We start from the raw sequence: 13,575 nt of genomic DNA on the forward strand, positions 1-13,575 counted from the left end.
ATTGGTCTCCAGGGCTCAGGCCGTCCTGAAAATTCCACCGTATCATTATTTTTTCCAAAGGGGCTGGCGGAGGGGGAGGGGCGGGGGTAGAAAGAACTAGATAAGGCTTAACTGAGGCATTTCAGCAAGTGCCTGTACATGACCTCCTTGCTGGGAAAACACACACACGGAGCCCCTGACGAGGCTTTGGGGAAAAAAAAAAAAGAAATTATTTTCTGGGTAGAGGGGAGCCGCGGCGGGAGCCAGGCCCTAGGCCCTGCTCTCTTGGGTCCGTAACCGCGGGTTCCCTTCAGTTCTTCTGCCCCTATTTCCCGAAGTCCCTCCTTTGACTGCTCCCTATTTTCTCTCCCTTCTTCCCCGCCGCACCCTCCGTTACCCAGGGCCAACCAAGACTCCAACAAAAATAATGGAATCCTGTCCCCTTCTTTCCTCTGTCTTGCAGACTTTGCATCCTTGGGCCTCTCCTGAAGATCAGCATCTTCTCCTGAGCCCTTGAGCCCGTGCCTGCTGGCTCCGCAAAGAGGGAGGGGAAGCCCAGGCTGTGCTTGTCTCCTGCCCCCACCTCTTGAAGAGGGGTAAGCTCCGAGCCTGGGGTGCCAGTGCGACCCCCTATTCCATGCCCGCTTCCCTCCAGAGCATAGAATCAGACGCGCCTCTACACCTAAGGACGCATGTTGTTCTGAAGCCCCACGAGACTCGTCTACACAAAGAATCATACTCCTATTAGCACATTTTCTCACCTCATTACCTTATATTCCCCCCACCCCCTGCCTGGGTTACATTAAAGCACTCTGACCTTGATTTTTTTTTTTAATTCTATTTATTTCTTAATGAGACAGAGGCAGAGACATAGGCCGAGGGAGAAGCAGGCCCCATGCGGGGAGCCCAATGCGGGACTCGATCCCAGGACCCTGGAGTCACAACTTGGGCTAAAGGCAGACGCTCACCCACTGAGGCACCTAGGTGCCCGCACTCTGACCTTGAATGACAGCAAAGGCATCAATTCATTCTTTGCCCAAATCCCTGGGTGTCACCAGGGGCAAGGGTGGGCCGAGGAGCTCCGGTTTTCCCCACCTCTTACCAGCAAGTCGGATAATATGCGCGTCCTCCCTGACTTAGAACAAGTGGCTCTTCGCGCTCTGTCCCACTTGCCTTGGCAACCACAGTCTTAGGAGCAGGCGCACGCGTCCTTCCAGCCACGCTGACAGCTCGTGTGAGAGAAAGCAGGGCCCCAGACCGGTCGCCTCCAACGTGGAATGCACACAGCGCGGTGGGAAGGGAGCAAGATGCCCCCCAGGTGCAGAAAGGAACCACTTACTAGAAAATTCTATTTATTTTGTCTAAAAAAGAAATAAAGCTTTACCAAAACAGTATCTCGATGGTCACCGGCTGCTCACGTGGTCTGGTCCTCAGGCCCCCGGGGCCACGGTGAGACAGGGCCGCTCAGGTTTGTTCACGTGGAACCTGTGGCTCTGTGTCTTAGGTTGTGCGTGCCCTGCGAGGCAGCTTCCCAGGTTATGTTAGTAGCTTTCCAAAACCAAGATCACGAAATAGCCAAGTGGCTTTAAAAGAAAGTCCTGCAAAGAAACCTCCAACTAAGGATAATACTCTTAGCCCAAGCACGGGGAATAAGAAAATACCAGAGTGCTTCTCCTGTACCTGATGTGAGCTCTTAATCAGGTCTTACTTAGAGAAGCCAAAAAGTTCAAAATTATCGAGAAGACTATAGAGGTCAGGAGTCCTATCCACCGTAATTAATAACAAACCTTAGCCTGTGTGAATATTGGACGCTGTGCTTTGAGTCTTGGGGGGCATCTTAACATGACAGGCATTCAAGCCCAGCACTGAGGTACACTCAACGTGGAACCAATCTTTCAAATTGCTTTATCCACAAAGTGTTCAATCAACATTTCCAAAAATAACCGTATTCAATCACCTTCCTCTCATGGAACAAAAGTTTTTATAGGATTATTACATTAAAAAAATTACTTTGGGTGTAGAGATGACCTAAAAATAAAATCTCTATGGAGACAAAAGAGGGCATATGGGCATATGGAATGGAAGCCACTGGCCAAAAAGGCAGAAAACCAGGAAAATACCCAAGAGAAGAGAAAAATATTACAAAAGGAGGAATGGTCTGACCATCTGGTTTCCTGAAACACTACTGAAATAGCACTAAGGGATGGAATCAAGTATAAAACGACAAGAACAAAGAAAGCAAGAGAAGAGACGAGTGGATGAATCTAGAGCTTAACATTTGGGAAGATGTAAACAGAAAAGAGAAGTAGCAACTAAGGCAGAAGTCAGTCGAAGCTGTAACCTTTTTAGTGTGGGGTTCAAAGGGATGATTTTGGTGTGTCCACATGAGGTGGAAGAGAAGAGGTCTTAGGGATGAGGCAGTCCAGGTCTGAAGTCTAAGAGGCCTGGGGAAGGACAGGTTGTCTGCAAAGAGGTGACACCTCTGAGAGTGATGCAGATGGTAGCAGGTGTGTACGAAATCTGAAGTATGGTCAGCGGTGAGTCTGCGGCCTCCCCTTTCTCTGCCCCTCTCCTCCCCACCGCTCCAGCTCTCTCTCCTCCTCTTAAATAAATAAAATCTGCTTGAGGATTCACTCTCCCTTTCCCTCTGTTCCTCCCCTTGCTCACACAAGTTCTCTCTCTCTAAAATAAATACATTAAAAAGAAAGTTTTTCAATAATTCCTCCTAGTGGGTTTCATCATCACGACTGTAACAACGCTCTTAGTTATACCTACCTAACATTCCATTTGGGGTAATGTTTCTAGATTCTGAAGCTTTTGAACACAAATGTTTTTGTATTCTATTCTTTTTTTTTTTTTTTTTTTAAGATTTTTAAGTAATCTCTACACCCAACGTGGGGCTCGAACCCACAACCCCTCACAACCCTGAGATCAAGAGTCACATGCTCTTCCGACTGAGCCAGCCAGCTGTCCCCAGTGGGGTCCATTCTAAGGACCAAAAAACCCTGTACTTTCCTTGAACGAAACTATTGCTTTGTTTCTGAGTCAACTTAGAACATGAACTGACCGTGTCTTCTGTTTTGAAGGTAACGTTCCTTAAAGCGTCGGGAGCGGCCGTTGAACTAGCAGAGGACCCTGGTCCAGGTTTTGTCCCTAACTGGTTGCATAATAGAGCCCGGGGTTATTTAGTTTCTTCCCCTGCAGGATGGAAAGGATACTTTGCCCGCCTCACAGGTTGGATGTGAATCTCCGGTGATATGTGAAATACTTTGAAAAACTACAGACTAGGGGATCCCCGGGTGGCTCAGCGGTTTAGCACCGCTTTTGGCCCAGGGCCTGATCCTGGAGACCTGGGATCGAGTCCCGCGTCGGGCTCCCTGCACGGAGCCTGCTTCTCCCTCTGCCTGTGTCTCTGCCTCTCTCTCTCTCTCTCTCACGAATAAATAAATAAAAATCTTAAAAATAATAATAAAAATAAAATAAAAAATTAAAAAACCCAAATCATTGTGGATCCCTTCATGTCTAAAACAAAACAAAACAAAACAAACAAACAAACTACAGAGTCATACAAACAGAAGATTCTTGGTGATCTTTTGCTGCTTTTGAACGTTCCTCCTTTCCTCTCTCCTTACCACGTGTCCTCGAGTGGTTCCAGAAGTGACAGGAGGCCCTGGAGAGCCCTCTCAGCCAGTGCACCGGCCCCCCTGGTCTGGGATCAGAACCTGGGGAGGTCGCAGAGATGGAAGGAACAGCACAGTGACAGGAAATACTTGGTTCAGAGTCTCCTTGTGAAAGAGAGAAACGTTGAGGCAAAACACAACTTCTCTCCACTGCCCCGCGAGGGACGCCAGTTCACAGGCTCCCATCAAGATCGCGGCAGAGAGGGGAGTCCTGAAAATTTCCTGATGAGCAACGAAGAAAATGAGTTGTGTGGTACTCGTTATGAATTACGTAGGCATGTCCATGACGTCATCGATGCTCCCTTTATTTAGTGGCCTGTTGGATAGCGGCGAACATTTTTTAGGAAGGTGCTTTGTTTGGCTTCCTCCGGGCCTATTTTGGTTCTTGTGCCTCCGTGTTCTCAGGAAGTATTTCGGGCCCTCCGCCACACTTTCTCTTGGCATGGTTTTCAGGAACATAACGTTTAGGGCTGGCAAAAGGACACTGCAGCTTACTCGGTCTGCCCGAGCAGCACCCCAGGGCCACACGGTAGCGTATTTTCATAACCAGATCTACTGTGCTGCTTTTTTGTTAATGATTCAGGATGAACAGAGGCGCCTGACTGGCTCTGCTGCTGAGGTGTGTGACTCTTGATCCACAAGTCTTGAGTTCAAGCCCCACGCCGGGCATAGAGATTACTTAAAAAAAGGGGCACCTTGGTAGCTCAGAGGTTGAGCACCTGCCCCTGGCTCAGGGCCTGATCCTGGAGACCCAGGATCGAGTCCCACATCGGGCTCCCTGCATGGAGCCTGCTTCTCCCTCTGCCTCTGTCCCTGCCTCTCTCTCTCTCTGTCTCTCATGAATAAATAAAATCTTAAAAAAAAAAAAAACACCCGCCAGGATGAACAGAAATATTTGAGAAGGGCTCCATGGTTGTTTTTCCTTAGAATGTCAATTTCCCTTTTTGCACTTCTTCCCCACAGATGGATGCAGGGAAAATTCTCCCTCTTGGAAAAAGTGAGCGTTCTTCAAGGAGAAGCAAAATACTGACCTCAGGGTGCATGTTTAACATCGCAGGCGCTTGCCCTGTGGAAATTCAGGGATGTTCTTTCTTTCCCGAGTATGTTTAGTGATGGGTTGGTGGGTTGGGCAGCTCTTGGACTAGGAGCTGTGTTCTGCTACCTGCGAATTCCTGAGGCTCAAACAGGATGAACCCAGCGTCTGGAGGTTGGCAGTTGCTCCTGTGGCTCAAAGGTACGAGGCCAGAGTTTCCCAGGTCTCCCTTGGCCTTTTCCTCATGCTGCTGAGATGACGGCTCCGGCTCCAACCATCACATTCAAGTTCCAGGAAGGGAGAAGGAGGAAAAGAGAAAAGGCAAAGACCGGAAGGCCAAGCCCCCCAAATCTCTCCCTTCTGAGGGCCTTGCCTGAAAGCACACGTACTAGGGTGTGGCCAGGATGGTGCCACGTGGCCGCCGAGCCGCAAGGAAGCCCGGAAGTATAATCTTGTGTTGTCTTGTTTTCACCTGGGCCTGTTGCCACCTCCAGCGAAAGTAGGGGACTAATAATAAGGGAGAAAGGGAAAACGCTTTGGCCAAACAATTGGCAGTTTATACCACATCCTTTCCTGGGAAAAATATCACTATCTCAAGATTACGTCTACAACCTAGTGGTCATTTTCTGGGTATGACACCAACATCGGAAGAACCTCCCCGCAAACGGCCCCCGCGCTGCTCTCGATGCCCAGTGGACTGAGTTGTCCGGATGCTTGAACCGCTCACTGCTGGCCCTACAGCAAGTCAGTTATCCCGTCTGGGGGAGTAGTTTCCAATGGAAATACGATACACTCGAAGCTGCAGTCAGTGGGTCTGGAGAGGATTTTCGATGTGTTTTTTTTTTTTTTTTTTCAAAGGATATTTTCATGGCTTATTTGTAAAAGAGTAGTTTTGAGGAAACAAGGACTCAGGAGTATCATCTCCCTTCTGACCACTGTGGTACATAAGGTATAATGGAGGGAGAACTGGCTTTGGGTTTGCACTGTGGACTATTTCAAAGGCCTCTTACGTGGCCTTCCTGCTCTTGCCCTTGCACTTACAGACCCTTCTCATCCAGCTCGGAATGACCCTAAATGCCATCAGGTCGTTCACCCGGTGGCTCCCCCATCTCACTCACCCCATTGTCAAAATCCTTGTGATGGGCTCCAGGATCCCTCCTTCTCCCCGCCACTGCCCAACCCACGCCCTCCCCCATGTCCTTCTGATCTCATCTCCTGTCTTTCCTCCTCCTCCTTCTGCTCCAGCCTCCCCGGCCTCCTTGCTGTTCCTCGGGAACCCCAAGCACACTCCCCTCAGAGCTCTGCCGCCTCTTCTTTGCCTGCAGCACTTTCCCCACTGAGAGCCACCGGCTGGACCCTCACCCTTTCAGGGCTTTGTTTGAAGACCCCGCTCCCTTAACCACTTTATTTAAACTTGCAGCATGAGGGGCGCCTGGGTGGTGCAGTCAGTTAAGCAGGCGACTCTTGGTTTCAGCTTGGATCGTGACCTCAGGGTGGTGAGATCCAGCCCCGAGCCGGGCTCTGCGCTCAGTGCTCAGCTCGGAGTCTGCTTGGGAGTCTCTGCTCCTCCCCCTCGCTCACTGTCCCACCTGCTAAAATCAATAAATAAAATCTTTTTAAAAAGTAAATCTGCAGCATGAGTCCCCCTCATGTCCCTTCTCGGCTTCGTTTGTTTCCACAGCACTTGAATTTCTCACCACCATCATTCATTTCACTTCCTTTAGGTTGTAGAAGAGGACTAAAACTTTTACTCCTAGCCCAGTATCTTCTTTTAATTAAATTATTTTCTCTAAGTAATACAGTAAAAAAAAAAAAAATTCAAACAGTTCAAAAAGTACATAGAAAACGGAGTGTGGAGAAGAGGCAGTGGCCACTCATGTCCCAGTCTTCCCATAGCCACCCACCTAAGGGGACAGGGACAAAGCCAAAACCCCTCAGCTAACATCTACATAAAATTACAGGGATGAGATAGAGCCACAGATTCCAAAAATGGAAAAATAAGACCCTGGTGGGGTCAGAGAATGTGAAAGGAGTCCAAGGCGCCTTTGGAAGCACCGAGAATCTGAGAGCCCGGAATGGCCATCAGGCCCTCGCCTGCGGGTCGGGCAGGCTGTTCTGAGAGCAGCGGCAGGAATGAGGATGGATGTCGCAGGCCCCACTGGCAGGTGGGTATGGAGAGACTCCGCAAGGTCTGGGCTTGCTGACGTGGCCTGGGGGCCCGGAACCACCAGAGCATCCCCCCAGAAAAACGCCTCACGTTGAGGATAGAAAAAATTTTAAGTGAAATCTACCCCTGACCTGGGGCTTGAACTCACAATCCTGAGTCGTATGCTCTACCGACTGAGCCAGCCAGCAGCCCTGGACGAGGGACTTAGGAGTAGGAACAATAGGGCAAAGCAAATAGGAGATTCAGATAAAATCTCATGGCTGAGCAGGGTAGAAAATCTCAGAAAGTTCAAGCCCATGTTTTATTTATTTATTTATCTACTTATTTAAGATATTTATTTATTCATGAGAGACACAGAGAGAGAGAGAGACAGAGAGGCAGAGACACAGGCAGAGGGAGAAGCAGGCTCCATGCAGGGAGCCCGACACGGGACTCGATCCCGGGACCCCAGGATCAGGCCCTGGGCCAAAGGCAGCGCTAAACCGCTGAGCCACCCGGGCGCCCCGACCCTGCACAGTTCTTAACAGAAGTTGGAAGAGCCGACCTGGGCTGCTTCTCTCTTCCAGGAGCATGGTGTAACCCATTTCACTTAAAATATTAGCAAAGAAAAAGGATCACAACTGAATCCTATTCAAAGGTTTTTGTTTTTAAATAAGAAAACAAGAGAAGAATTATTTCTCTTTGGACAATGAAGGCACATGAGAAAAAAATACCCACAAAAGAAATGAAAACTATAGCTATCATATTTCAGAATGAGCTAAAAGGAAATGTTAAAAACTGTGAGAGAAAATATCAATTACAGTGAGAAAAATTTTGAAGTGATTTGGAAAAGATTTAAAAAGAGAAGTAAAAAATCCAGGAAAGATCAGAAGTACATGAAAACAATCATTTCAAAAAATGATGACTAGAGAGAATAAAATACAAAAAATAATCTGTTAAGGGGTGCCTGGCTGGCTCAGTCAGAGGAGCGTGGGACTCTTGATCTTGAGGTGGTGGGTTTGAGTCCCATGTTGGTATAGAGATTACAAAACAAATCCTTTTTTAAAAATAAATAAATAAATAAAAAGGCACACCATATACCTGGAGAAACTGGGTCAGGAGGCCAACAAGTACTGGACTTTCAGCAAAGAGAAAAACAAAAACTTTGGCTACACCAAGTCACTTACAAAGGCAAGAAAACAAGATTTCTATCAGACCACATGATACTATATGCCAGAAGGCAGTAAAGACATATTTAAGACACTTAATATGAGGTAAAGCTTTTATATCCAGCCAAATTGGTTTTCAAATACAAAGATCATAGACAAACAGTTATGAAGATGTTAAGGAATCAAGGACTATTCTCTCCAGGAGCCCTTCCTAAGGAATCTACTAGAGAAGAGAGCTTCAGATAACCAAAGTGAGCGGAGATACTGGCGTGAGGATTGGAGGAATGTTCACATCACCAAAGGAAAAATCATTAGACATCGCTTCCTGACAGAAACGGGCATCACCACCTATGAAGTAATTTTGTCAAAAACATCAAATATGAATCTGATCAGGCCTAGATCTAACTACTGGTTTACAGGAAATACAAAGAACAGAGGAACACATTAAATGACAAAATTTATGGTTCGATACTCTATAGGACAAAAGACCTGGTCTCTTCAACAACAAAATTGCAAGAAAAAAAAAAAGAGATGTATTAAGAAGAGACTTCGGAGAGGTGCCTGGGTGGCTCAGTCAGTTGAGCCTTGGACTCTTTTGGTTTTGACTCAGGTCACGATCTCAGGGTCATGAGATCAAGCCCTGTGTCATGCTCCACGGTCAGTGGGGAGTCTGCTGGAAGAGTCTCGCCCTCTGCCCTTCCCCCCACCTGCATGTGTTTTTATCTTTTCAAGATATGTACTGAAATATGTACTCATGAAATAGGAATGATTTACTTCAAAACAATTAGGGAGTAGTGGATGGGAGTATAGAGGACGTAACTGTGAGTAGGTAATTATTGATACTGGGTGATGGGTATATGGGTCTCATGACCATTCGCTCTACTTTTGTATATGTCCAAAATGTTTTTTTTCTTCAAAATATGTCATTATACAGTTTTTTTAAGTACCAAGAAAAAACTGTTTTTCTCTTTTCTTGATGCCAGGATAAATCCATGACTAGAAAATAGCTACCAACAAGACTCATTTGTATTTTTCTTTAATATATGTTGAAAAGGAAAAGACAAAACCAAAACCTAAGTCTTCCACTGCCCACACCCAGACTGTTCTCAGGGGCGAATTCTGTTACGATTTTTTGGTATGACCACATTTTCAGAGTTAAATATAAACAAGCGTATTATTCCTTAACTTTTGACAGTTATATAATAGAGTTTACTATTTTTATCTCCTTTTATTGAGGTTCAGAACTTGCTAAAGAGAACAAAGTCTTCGTTGTTACAGAAAGGACAGAAGTAGGGGATGGGGGATTTGGGAAAGTTGGTGAAAAGGTACAAACTTTTATAAGTACTAGGGATGTAATGTATATGGTGACTACAGTTAACACTATTATATGGTATATTTGAAAGTTGCTGAAAGAGTAAGTCTTAAAAGTTCTCAACACAAAGAAGAAAACACCTTTTTTTTCTTATCAAAATGATGATGAGAGTTAACTAAATCTATTGTGGTAGTTATTTCACAATATATAGAGATACTTATGCTGTATACTTTAAACTTACACAGTGCTCAATGTCAACTTTATTGCAATAAAACTGAAAAACAACAAAAAACACCTTAAATAAATAAGGTAAAAATAACTAGAGTAAGTAGATATTCTAAATGTTAATATATCTGCTTTCATAATTAGGACATCTTATAGGGGATCCTTTGGTGGCTCAGCGGTTTAGCGCCTACCTTCAGCCTAGGGCATAATCCTGGAGACCCAGGATCGAGTCCCACGTCAGGCTCCCTGCATGGAGCCTGCTTCTCCCTCTGCCTGTGTCTCTGCCTCTCTCTCTCTCTCTGTGTCTCTCTCATGAATAAATAAATAATATCTTTAAAAAAAAGGACATCTTATAAACCATGGTTTTATTTTTTCATTTATTTGATCTATAGTAGTTGCTAAACAAACTCTGAATATTGAGATTTTTTTGAAGTAGAATTTTTGTTAAAAGAATTTATGTATGTATGTATGTATGTATGTATGTATGTATGTAGGGGTAGAGCATAGAGGGAGAGGCAGACGGAGCAGCAGACCCTGCTAAGCAGGGAGCCCAACACAGGACTCTATCTCAGGACCCTGAGATCATGACCTGAGCCAAAGGCAGCTGCTTTAACTGACTGAGCCACCTGGATTCCTTTAAAAGTAGAATTTTAAAAACATAATGTATATTGTTTTTTTTTCCTCTGTAAAAACAAATTTTAAAAATTTGTTATTCCTTTTCTACAAAAAAAAAAAAAAAAAGTTATTCCTTTTCTAAAGGCCAATACAGATAAATAAGCCAACCACAGGCCACATCAGCACAACTTATAAGCTATAAGAACTGAGAATGCCTAGAGCATTTAAGACAAAGTAATCATTTTCTTTAGACTATAATATATTGATAAACCTTTATTGACCAAAACTTCATTTCACGTCCTTGTTTCCTTCTAAAACAATCACTAAGAGCACACATCTACACACAGGCATATGATGGTTGAGAAGGGTAAAAAAAAAAATTTTTTTAACAGGCAATATTTTAAGGCTTACAATTTTTATTGACTCGTTCTAAATATTGAAGTCTTTGCTACCCTCAAATTATTAGAAATAACTTAAAAATATTGCCCATGAAAATGCCTTTGAGGCATAGGAATTGTTTTATTATGTAGACTAAATAAATGGAATAAAAGTAATTTCTAAAATTTTCTATCATATACATACATATACCTGTGGGTGCTATGCGTATACGTAGTATATATTGTATGTATACTATATATTACATGAATATAAAAATTTAGTATATATATTTAAATATGTTAAAGTTATTATTATTATTTTTTAAAGACTTTATTTATTCATGATATACACAAAGAGAGAGAGAGAGAGAAGCAGGCTCCATGCAGGGAGCCAGACGTGGGACTCAATCCCGGGAATCTAGGATCACACCCTGGGCCGGAGGCAGGAGCTAAACCGCTGAGCCCCCCAGGGATTCCCCATGTTAAAGTTATTAAGTGTGTGTATATATAGAGAGAGAGATAGAGAATCACTTAATCCTCCATTACCCAGATGATTTCTTCTTAAGAAGTATGTGTTTGAGGGATCCCTCAAACCACATGAGGGTGGCTCAGCGGTTTAGCTCCTGCCTTCAGCCCAGGGCGTGATCCCGGAGTCCCTGGATTGAGTCCCTGGATCGAGTCCCCCATCGGGCTCCCTGCATAGAGCCTGCTTCTCCCTCTGCCTCTGCCTCTTTCTCTCTGTGTCTCTCATGAATAAATAAGTAAAATCTTTAAGAAAAAAGAAAGAAGTGTTTGAGGCTACTGGGTGATCCAGTAATATTTCCTTATTTAAGGGGAAAAGAGTATAACCTTATTCTTGATACTAGTCTAATTATGAATAACAGACAATCCCATAAATGAAAATAATTGTGGAGCAAATTCTGATGATACAAATGCCCATTTTCAGTTACTTACCACCTGAAAATTGTATTTGATTTAATCTTTAAGACTGACTTCTGCCCATCACTGTGTAATACCACATGCTAAAGAAATCTTTCGGCTATCAATTTGAGATCTTCTAAATGAAAAATTGTGATTTTTGCATAGAGAGATTTGAAACTGCTGGTGTCTTTTAAGTTCGGCTCTGAGGTTACCAGATCACTGTCTTTAAAAAAGTGGCTTGGGGAGTGCCTGGGTGGCTCAGCTGGTTAAGCGTCTGACTTTGGCTTAGGTCATGATCTTGGGGTCCTAGGATCTAGGCCCACATGGGGCTCTGTGCTCAGGCGGGAGCTACTTCTCCCTCCGCCTCCCCACTTCCCCCAACTCATGCTCTCTTTCTAATAAATAAATGAAATATTTTTTTAAAAAGTGGATCAGACTTTTTTTTCAGAGATATGTATTTATTTATTTGAGAGAGAGAGAGAGAGCACGAGTCAGGAGGGAGGGGCAGTGGGAGAAGAATAGAATCTCAAGCAAAGTCCCTGGTGAGCGTGGAGTCCTACGTTGGGCTTGATCCCATGACTCTGAGATCATGACCTGAGCCAAGTGAGCCACCCAAGTGCCCCCAAACATTATTTATAATACAATATTTAAATCCCTTTATATCTCACTGAAATACAAGATGTTTAAAGTTTCTTCAGGAATATTCTGTCTTCTGATGCTATCATTTGAATAGCCTAGTTTCCAAAGAGTTTTCCCCATACATTATATCATCCAATCCTTCCTACAGCCACCCGAATAGGTACAACTCCTATTTTTAAAGAGAAAACTGAACAATGGTCCTGAAACCAAGTCTTACACTATCTCCATGAAACCAAGAAGCGACAGAATGAAGAGCAAATCCTTGGAACCAAGTCATGTTTTAAATATTACAATTTGTGAATTATGTTTCACAGGTTTTCAATAAATTAGAAGAGAGATGATTTTAGGGGCAGTTGGGTGGCTCAGTTGGTTCAGCGTCTGCCTTCAGCCCGGGTCGTTATCCCAGGGTCCTGGGATCAAGCCCTGCATGGGGCTCCCTACTCAGCAGGGAGTCTGCTTCTCCCTCTGCCCCTCCCCTCGCTCGTGCTCTCTCAAAATAAATAAAATTAAATCTCTAAAAAAAAAAAAAAAAAAAAAAAAGGAAATGTTTTTAATCCCATGTGTACTTATTTTGAAATAATTATAATAAAAACCAAATTCATCTATTTACTCATCCAAGCCTTTATTAAGTACCTACCATATGCACAGTCCTGTGCAAAATATTAAAGGAATAATACAAAGATGAATTTTAAAATGGTGCCAACTGGGCAGCCCGGGTGGCTCAGCGGTTTAGTGCCGCCTTCAGCCCAGGGCATGATCCTGGAGTCCCAGGATTGAGTCCCACGTTGGGCTCCCTGCATGGAGCCTGCTTCTCCCTCTGCCTGTGTCTGTGCCTCTCTCTCTTTTTTTTTTTTTTTAATTTTTATTTATTTATGACAGTCACACACACAGAGAGAGAGAGAGAGAGAGAGAGAGAGAGGCAGAGACACAGGCAGAGGGAGAAGCAGGCTCCATGCACCGGGAGCCTGACGTGGGATTCGATCCCGGGTCTCCAGGATCGTGCCCTGGGCCAAAGGCAGGCGCCAAACCGCTGCGCCACCCAGGGATCCCTGTGCCTCTCTCTTTCTGTATGTCTCTCATGAATAAATAAATAAAATCTTTTAAAAAATAAAATAAAATAAAATAGTGTCAACTCTCAAAGAGTTTACAATCTAATTATAGTGACAAATAGTGTTAACATAAACTGTGGGAAGGAATTACAAGTAAACATGTGACCTTGAGAAAAATCACCTTATTTCTTCATTTAAAGCATAAATTTTCAGTTGGGAAACATTGTTATTATATATATATATACTTTAATTAGTTCATTCTCATTAAAGGAGATTGTTTTTAGAAAATAAAATGTCAAAAAAAAGAAACGAAAAGAAAATGTCTTACCCTATCATATGTTTATGTCTGGTTTTAATTTTTAAAACAAACATTTGCTTAAATAATAAAAATGATAGATTCATACAAATTACCATCATGCACATAAAGACA

The 13,575-nt window shown here is 43.9% G+C and overlaps 1 protein-coding gene across 7 annotated transcripts in view; it reads right to left on the reverse strand.

Annotated features, from left to right (window-relative positions):
• The window catches only part of FAM161A (FAM161 centrosomal protein A), a 66,913-nt gene that overhangs the window by 26,708 nt on the left and 26,630 nt on the right, over nt 1-13,575 (reverse strand). The window lies entirely within an intron of this gene.

The sequence above is a fragment of the Canis lupus genome, chromosome 10, assembly GCF_003254725.2.
Source record: "Canis lupus dingo isolate Sandy chromosome 10, ASM325472v2, whole genome shotgun sequence".
Lineage (NCBI taxonomy): Eukaryota > Metazoa > Chordata > Mammalia > Carnivora > Canidae > Canis > Canis lupus.